The following is a 10,172-nucleotide window of genomic DNA, read 5'->3' on the forward strand; positions in this document are numbered from 1 at the left end:
CTACATCAACAAACAATGATTACATACAATTAACACCAAAGAAAACTTGTTACTTTGATTTTAACATGCTAGACTTCTGGACCTACTCTTGTAAGACAATGCTGGTCACTATTTATAACGAGATCCAGCATTGGGTCATTAAGTCCTTTTTATCATGCACTAATTTTATACAGTTTTATACAATCCTTTTCCTCTTAATGTACTATCTCTTTATTATGTTTTGTGATATAATGCAAATACAGCATCTGGTATCATCTAAATAGTATCTTTACCATCTTTTAGTTTTCCCGTGAGAAGATATTTAGTTTGCTCTTCTTTATTGTTAAATACAATAAAGATGTATAAATATTGTTATATCTTTGATTTCTTCATTCTGTGGGTAAAAAAATGCAGCTTTATGTATAACCAAATGACCTTGACCACTGGCGCTGTGTGTATCATGTGCTTTGTTGACCGCCGGGGCATGTGATTAAGCATTCACACTGGTGATAACTCTTATTGCATTAAAGCACACAACATTCATTTGGTAATTGTGAGTTTTGCAATGCTAAACTGGACTGTTTTGTATTTTTTTAAATTTTTGTTATACATTAATCATATACTTTGACTACTGGGGCACAATAAACATTCATTTGGTATTTGTGAGTTTTGCAATGCTAAACCGGACTGTTTTGCATTTTTTTTTTTATTTTCCATTGTACATCAATCATATGCTTTGACCACTGGGGCACAATACATGGATGAATCAAAAGCTTATTACATCACTTGCTAATGTGTTAAGTTAAATGTTACACTACATCAACAAAACAATGATTACATACAACTAACACCAAGTAAAACTTGTTAACTTTGATTTTAACATGCTAGACTTCTGGACCTACTATTGTATGACAATGCTAGTCACTATTTATAATGAGATCCAGCATTGGGTCATTTAGTCCTTTTTATTATGCACTAATTTTATACAGTTTTATACAATCTCTTTATTATGTTTTGTGATATAATGCAAATACAGCATCTGGTAGCATCTAAGTAGTATCTTTACCATCTTTTAGTTTTCCTGTGAGAAAATATTTAGTTTCCTCTTCTTTATTGTTAAATACAATAAAGATATATTAATATTGTTATATCTTTGATATATTCATTCTGTGGGCTAAAAAATGCAGCTTTATGTATAACCAAATGTAAAATATTAGGCTTACAAAATAATTGGTTATGTGATCATTTAATCACTGAAAGGGGTCATTAATACATTTGTAAATGTTTTCATTCTTAAGAAAAATATGCAAATGTAAAGTTCTACCTACAAGGTTATTGTTAGGGGCAGGCATGGTGAGAGAATATTTTACTTGTTTGTTATTTTGGTGTGAGTTATATCCTATTGGTATATTCCCAGGTAGGATTGTGAACATGTGCATGTTTTTGAATGTGTTCATCTTTGTCTTATATTAACTCAGTGGTTCTGGCTTTTCTTTTGGAAATTAGTAAATAGGTCTTTATGTCATATTGTATTTCAAGAGCGTCTTGGTGATTATGTTCATACATGGATAAAAATAATCAGTGATAACTATTTGTATGGCCAGCGGCGTATGGCTAGATATTATTATTCATGATTCTATTCTTTGAGTTCATTAAATCACCTCTCTTTTGTCAGACTTTTTTTTTGGTGTGTTGTAACGACTCGTTATCCTCATCGTGCACCCGCAAATGAATAACCCATGCTTACATCAACCAGTAAGACACTGCATTATTACAAGCAAAAGGACGTTACATTATGGTAACGACAACTTAAGTGATCCAAGTTAAAGTTTTCCTAAGTACTCCTTAGCCTAGTAAAAAAAAAACTTGACAGTTAACTCCTGCAAGAGTCTCCACAAATTCTTGCTTTATTGCATTTGTTTAGCATAGTATCACTTAGTTATATTTATTTCATTGTGGTTCCTTAATATTGTTTAAAAAATTGTGTATTTGAACTCAGTTTTTTATCTACTTCATTTTTTTATGTGCAGATGTAATGAATATATAATAAATACAATATATAATGTATATAAAATAGTATATATAAAATATAATTTACTGTACTTTCACAGGATTACAATTATGAATCTTTAATCTATTTTTCAGCTTTCTAGATATAACAAAATATTTTTGAAATTTCTTGTACCAGATAAAAAAAAAATAATGTACTTTGTTTCAGAATTTTCTGCAGAAATTTTTGTGCACGTTTTTTTTTTTCGCATGCTATTAACCGTACTAATTCCAATGACAGTGACCACGAGAAATAGTAAATGGATTGCTTAGATTTCGCCTCGTCCGAAAGGCAGGGTTTAGGATTGAATGTTAGTTTTAGTTGTCAGCTTTGTGTGAAATAAGAAGCAAATGTGACTCGCTGAATGTGATTTCTACTGTTGCAATCCATTAAAAGCTTGCGCAATGAGATACCCGCGCGGACTGCCTTGTTTTTACTAACTACTAACCCGGGGTGTAGGGTAGTGAGAAAGGTGAATGACAGCCATATTCTTATAACTTAAGAATAGTCGTTCACCTAAATTTCTCAACTACCTAGCTCATGTATGGCTCCTCGAATGCCACATCCTGGGCAACAGTCTTGGCTGACTGGCTAAATACATGAGTGATTAATTTATGAGCTTAATACATTTTACAGGGCATCCACCTTGATTTGTAATAATAAAACAGGAAATGAACAAGATTACACAAGATGTGTGTAAAAATCTTTCAATTTTTCACTTAAAACTTTGTAGTCGTAGATACAAATATTTTAATTAGTTTATTACAGTTTCTACATTAAAGTATCTGCTTTAAGACGAGTAATTAATTTGAAATTTATTAATTTTATATATTGTTCATCTTTGATAATTTTAATAATTTTTCTAGGATTTTAATTTTAAGTGTGGAATGAAAAGCAAGAGAATCACAGGCAGTGCACCATTCCTTCACAAGGAAGAATCTTTTTCCACTGGCATTTATCTTTGAATATTTTAAAAATAAATTTATTTTTCTTGTATTATAGGCAAAGCTTGAGTGCTGTGTCATGCATGGTCATGCAATCTTTGATGCAATCAGTCACTAAAACATTGTTTGTTAACAGCACTAAATAAATTAAATTATTTCTTGTAATTCACATTTGTGCTCTAGATATTTTGTATGTTCTACTCAAAAGATGGTTATTCCAGTTTGAAGCTATTAAAATAATTAAACATTTCTTTGTTTTATTTATTTTTTTACCCTCAGATTTTTCTTTCATTCAGCAATGATGACTTTGTTTGGAAAGCTCTTTACTTCATTTGTATTGGGCAAGAATTCATTGAACTCTGTACAAGTTCTATCCATTTTTTAAAATTGTTTTTATAATATTTCATGTTAAAAATGTGATGATGTATGCTGTATGATCAAAAGATCCTTTGTTCAGATAAATTGCTTGTCCAGATAGTGTTTTTAAATTGTTCAATTCATAATCCATAAAAGACATTTCTTAAACAGGGCACTATTGGTGATCTATTGTTGACATTAACAATTTTTAGGCTTGAGATGATGCTAAAGTGGGTGTTGGGTTTATTTTGCCAGTTAGTTTCTGAGAACCAAAAATTTCAATTGTACATGTATACACTCATCTCAATTCATAATGAGATGAAAAGCATTTAAACTTTGATTTTGGAGATATTATTGTAGGCCTACTATATGAAAACCAAATGAGATAGGCCTATATTTTTTTGTTATCAGTTGTTAAGTAGGTTACATTCATCATTTTGTCACTATGTAGATAAAAAAAAACTTTAAAAGGTTATAAAAACAGAAAGTGTGTAATGTTTTTGTAATTAAAAAAAAAAAATTGTGTAAAATCTCTTAAAATAAAAATACATTTTAACTACTCTTCTTTCTTTATTGTGATTTTGTTTGAAGATGTAAAGTGAAACTGTCAGGAACATAAAAACAATTGGTTTCTATGAATAGAACAGAACTTGTTATATAATATCAAATAAATTGAAATAAATGAAAAGGTAAATAGTAATGGTAATCAGTTGTAGCAATCAATAATTAAAAAAAAATGAATGAATAGGCTACTTGATTAGATAGCAGATATTCAAAATCAATATTCTATATACTCCTACATCAAGAATCCAACTCATCAACTGCTTCTAGTACATGTTCTTCAAGTGTCTTCGTCTTGCCTAGTCAGCATAGAGGATTTTCGAGCCACACAGACTCACGCCATAAAACAATATTGTAACTATTCAATATACATATACTCTTTTTCTAAACTACCAAAAATTCAATTTACTTACCCACTAAAAGTGGATAGATAAGAGTTATTAACAAAAATTAATATATATCAAACAGTAGGCTACTTCAATTCAAAGACACACTGGTCATTTAAGTCATAATAACGAAATTCATATTGAGTTAGACAAGACTAAAAGTCACATTCAATAGACTTTACAATAGTACGAAGATACTGAAATAGCTACATTTGTATGCTGTCATTCAATAGACTTTCAAACAGTATGAAGATACTGACATAACTACATTTGTAGCTGTCATTCAATAGACTTTCAAACAGTGCGAAAATACTGAAATAGCTACATTTGTAAGCTGTCATTCAATAGACTTTCAAACAGTATGAAGATACTGACATAATTACATTTGTATGCGGTCATTCAATAGACTTTCAAACAGTATGAAGATACTGACATAACTACATTTGTAGCTGTCATTCAATAGACTTTCAAACAGTGCGAAAATACTGAAATAGCTACATTTGTAAGCTGTCATTCAATAGACTTTCAAACAGTATGAAGATACTGACATAATTACATTTGTATGCGGTCATTCAATAGACTTTCAAACAGTATGAAGATACACTGACATAACTACATTTGTATGCAGTCATTGAATAGACTTTCAAACAGTATGAAGATACTGACATAACTACATTTGTATGTTGTCATTCAATAGACTTTCAAACAGTGCGAAAATACTGACATAGCTACATTTGTATGCTAAGCAAAAACAATTGGTAAAAATATATCTAATTGCACAGATTCATTATGTCTAGGTCAATCATACATACATCCAAAAGGCCTACTTTCAACGTTAAGTTGCTTGTAATATGTAAACTTAGTGAACCTAAAAACGAAACATTTACACTTAGACATAAATATGTCTATGCATTTACATTAAATATCACCACTGGCTTTGATATAGATCTAGCAAATACAAAAATAAATTGTCTTGTTGACTAGTCTATAGGCCTTCTGTCTGTCACTCAAACGAGGAAACGGTTAGCGCGAGGCAGGGAACAGCCAAGAGACTGACGAAAGTGGTGACCATGTGGGATGATTTTAGACGGCTGGAGTAGGCCTATTAGCCTAGAATTGAGACTTAGCGATTTGGTGTAGTTGTCTACAATTGAGACTTAGCTCGCGATTTGATGGTTTGTCATGTATTGAGACATGTGTTATTATTTATATTCGACTTGCAATTTGATGTGTAAATTTGTATCTCGCGATCTGATGTACTTGCCTAGAATTGAGATTTGGATCGCGACCTGATACTACACCTATCTCAATATTGTAAATTAATTATCCTATTGTTACCAAACTAATTAGGCCAATCCTTATTTATGCAACGCCTTTATAACTAAAGACATTATACATGTAGGCTATCCCAGCCACGTAGGGGCCTAATAACACAAGCCGAGACTAATATAGTGTATTGTGGCTGTTGTTTGTTCTGTGTCTACAGACTATAGCGTTGTCTTGAGATGCGTTCAACACCACAGATGTTCAATAGGCAAACTACAGGTGTTGAGGACTCTTAAAGTAAATTAACAGAACCACATTGATTGGTATATTTTCTTTATTCACTAACGCTACTGGTCCCTTTCCCCCTAAGCTATAGAAAATCAATGCGTCACATTTATGTGTGGGTCCTTATTTCAATATAGATCTAGTCTATTTAGTAGAACTGTTGGTGAATTGTCTTATAAAGTACATGCGTTACTTATAAAAAAAAAAAAGATGATTAGGATACATCCTGCGCTGGGTTAATCTAGTCATGCTTGTTAATCAATAACTTAAACTTTGCAAAGTCGTTGGTTTTCCTGACTGATTGAAGCAACCCATTCCATGCTCTAATAGCATATTAGGGAAGACGGAGTATGATGAAAATTTAAAATATAATGTCACTGTTGTTTTCATCACACTTTAAGGGGCTGTGATGAGAGGGATGTCTGTCTGTTCCTCTGTCTGTCACGTAGCTAAGCATATAGGCCCACATCATTTTAAAAACATGATGAAAATTTGAAATCCAATGTCACTATTGTTTTCATCTTGCTCTAAGGGGCTGTGATGAGAGGGATGTCTGTCTGTCTGTCTGTCACGTAGCTAAGCATATAGGCCCACTTCATTTTAAAAACATGATGAAAATTTGAAATCCAATGTCACTATTGTTTTCTTCTTGCTCTAAGGGGCTGTGATGGGAGGGCTGTCTGTCTGTCTGTCACGTAGCTAAGCATATAGGCCCACATCATTTTAAAAACATGATGAAAATTTGAAATCCAATGTCACTATTGTATTCATCTTGCTCTAAGGGGCTGTGATGGGAGGGCTTACTTAGCCTAAAGGTTTATCAAAATAACGTTTATAGCAGGCTATACAGATTTACTTACCCGTATGGTAACGAGAGCGAAAATACAAGACCTGGCAAGGTATCAAGAGATTAATTTCATGGCCATTACAAGTTTAAAGGTTTCTGAAATCTGACGTAGCCCCGGGGTGTGAAAAGAAATAGCCCAAAGCCTCAAATGAATGTAACCTACAACTGAGTGATAGATCATATACTTTATCTAAAATGATTGCAAACGTTTTCTCTTGTCTAAGTTGTCTTAACACCACGACCATTTATCTGCATCTATAGGCTTTATAAGAAAAGTAAATAATGCAACTTAGTTTGACCATAGACATAGGCTATATAAGCATATCTATGAGTTTGACACAAAGGGATGCAACTTAAGGGTGAAACTCAAACAATGCGACACAAAGAAATGTGTACGAAAACCATATTCACATTTTTTTTTCCTTTTTAGTGTTAAAATGGAAAGGACATTTTTTTTTTAAAATTGATGTCTATCTCCCTGCCGCATTAAGACATTCGTAATCTCGGAATGGCAGCATATTCTACTAGCTGTTATTAATGGCAATGTCTTCGATTCCGAAGATTAAGTATGAGTGCAGTGTTTCACAAGACTACGCAAACCCAGTTGCGACCTACATATTTTTTTCGTATTTTATGCAGACAAAGCTGTTGTCTGCTGACGGTCTATTTAAGTTTTTTTCCCGTCTCCTGCGCCTGTTATGTCATCTCATTTAATATGCATATTTATGACGCAGATTATATTGGATTAGAATTATTTATTACCTACTGGATTGTTGACCAGTCATATTTCCACAGATGTGATTGACAAAAAACAAGATCTACGGTTTAACGCGTTTATTTATTGCTTAAGAAGGCGTAGCGGCTTTTATAAGTGGTAAAGCGCTATAGGCTTCCGAACCGAAAGATCCTGGTGAAGGCTGGGATTTTTAATTTCAGGATCTATTGGTGCCTCTGAGTCCACCCAGTCTTTATTGTCGTTTTGCTGGCCACAAGATTCCCCATGCTAACCTTGAGCCACAGAAACAGATGACCTCCACATCATCTGTCCCATAGATCGCAAGGTCTGAAAGGGAACTTTACTTTTTTTCGATTCTATTTAAAAGGGAAACAAATTTAAGAAAGTCGTCCACTAAGAAATGTTTTGATATGGCAGGTCTGCAGAGTTACTGCCCTCCTCTAACAGGTAATGATTATCTTACTAGGAAGAAACCAATCGGATGTAAGCAAGATGTGCCACCCTGATCTCCAGATACAGTTTGCGGAATCTTTGGAACGCGAGAATAAAAATGCCTCTGAAAATACAGCAACAGAAAAATGGGAACACCTCAAGTCTACAATACAAAAGACTTCCCTGGAAATCTTTAGAAGAAAAATTACAAAACAAAATTATTGGTTTGACTCTAACTAGACAGCACCAGATGGAGAGAGACAGTGACCAAGAAAGCTATGGACAGTGAAAGAACATGGGTCTCAGCTCTGGAAGAAAAACGAACAATCCGAAAAATGGTCAGCTCCTCTACCTCCGAAGCAAAAGCCTTCTTAACCTGATTTGTGGACGGGAGTGTCTCTCCAAAATAGGGCTCCACAGCCACACGAGGAAGTGTGCTCTGAGATGAACCATAGTCGTTCTACGACTGAAGGAGGCCAATTTATACTAGGAATCTAGGCCAACAAGTGCTCCTTCTTCCATAGTACCATTAAAGAGTTGGAATGGTTTGCCCGAATCAGCCAGGAAAACCAAATTGACTAAGCAGAGTTAAAGTTGACTAAGCAGAGTTAACCCTTAAAGTGCTGAGCTGTTTTACAATGAGTGCATAAACAATGGAGGCTAAACTACCACACGCGCCTTAAGGGTTAAAGTTGACTAAGCAGAGTTAAAATTGACTAAGCAGAGTTAAAGTTGACTAAACAGAGTTAAAATTGACTAAGCAAAGTTAAAGTTGACTAAGCAGAGTTAAAGTTGACTAAGCAGAGTTAAAGTTGACTAAGCAGAGTTTAAGTTGACTAAGCAGAGTTTAAGTTGACTAAGCAGAGTTAAAGTTGACTAAGCAGAGTTAGTTGACTAAGCAGAGTTTAAGTGTGTGATTAACAACCACGACTAGATTAACAGATAAGATACACGTAGAAAACAATTATCTTTTCTCTTGAAGGAACGTCTGTAATTTATAAGATAAGAATTTACATTTGTAGGTTTGTTTCGACGGAATGTCACTGCTTATACTGAATACATTGGTAAGACCCTGCACGACTGACTGGTCGTGTGGTGTGCGCCTTGGACTGTCCTTTGATGGTCCCGGGTTCAAACCCTGTCCGCCGCTATCCCCAGGGCCAGATTTAAGAGAGGGAATGGCGGGGCTACATCCCCTGGCGGGGACTCCACTAGATAGGGGCCTCCACGAGAGAAATATATCGGAATTTCGACGTGTCACAAACGTTTAAGTATTTTTTCGCCTTTTTAACGCTAACACTTTTAAATTTTACGTTGGCTGGCAACACTGTTGTGATAAAGAAGTGTCCGCTTGTAGCATGCTCGGATTATGTAAATGTAGCTCCGGGTGTACGGCTCTACGTCTACCAAGGGCCTTACACTCCACAAACTCAAAAATTAAAAATTTTTTAAAACTAAAATTAGCATATTAAATATTTTAAAAAAATGGAAAGTGCGATTAAATTTCAAATGCTTTTAATATGTAAGCATTTTTTTATATATTGAAAGTGGATCTTCATGAAAGCTTAATTTCGAAAAAGTTTAGGGGCCTCCTCAAAAATATCCTGTCCTGTAGCCTCCGCATACTTAAATCCGGCCCTGGCCATCCCCGTCGTATGCGTAATAATCTTCAACTCCGAAGTAACATCTGAAACACTTAAAGCAAGCATCTTCGTTGTCACGAAGATGTCTGCGAAGTAATTTGTCACTACACCATCTACAAGAAAACACCCAAACTGTGGGAGATGAGTGGGCAGAAAAATATAGAGGTGCAGATCTTAGAGAGGAAGTGAAGATGAATTGGTCACACCTTTAGAAAAGATACCAACAACAGAGCTAGGCAGGCCTTAGAGTGGAACCCACAGCAACTAGCAAGAGACCGTGGAGAGTGGCGTGTTTTTGCTGAGGTCCTACGTTCCACGAGGAACTCAAAGGAATGATATATGATGATGACACCATCAACATATAGCACATAGGCTATTATCTATATGTAGCCTTTAATTTGCACGCGGAGGGCTTGCTACTCACGTCCATGCATGTCAGTAAACGCTCCTTTTTTAATACCCCTCTTCACCCATCTGACAAAAAAAAAGTTGTAATTTAGGTCCATCAATCCAGATGTTTCACGTTCCCCGTATTTCTTTTTTTTTTTCCAAACAAACTGCTTTTAAAAAAAATATTTCATTCGCTATCTTTATTTGTAACTAATGTAAGATAATATATATAGCCTATCATGTTCATGTTTGTCCAAATGGCAAATTGTTATCAACAAAATACAACAGACTATTAA

Source organism: Biomphalaria glabrata, chromosome 16 (assembly GCF_947242115.1).
Source record: "Biomphalaria glabrata chromosome 16, xgBioGlab47.1, whole genome shotgun sequence".
In the NCBI taxonomy this organism is placed as follows: domain Eukaryota; kingdom Metazoa; phylum Mollusca; class Gastropoda; family Planorbidae; genus Biomphalaria; species Biomphalaria glabrata.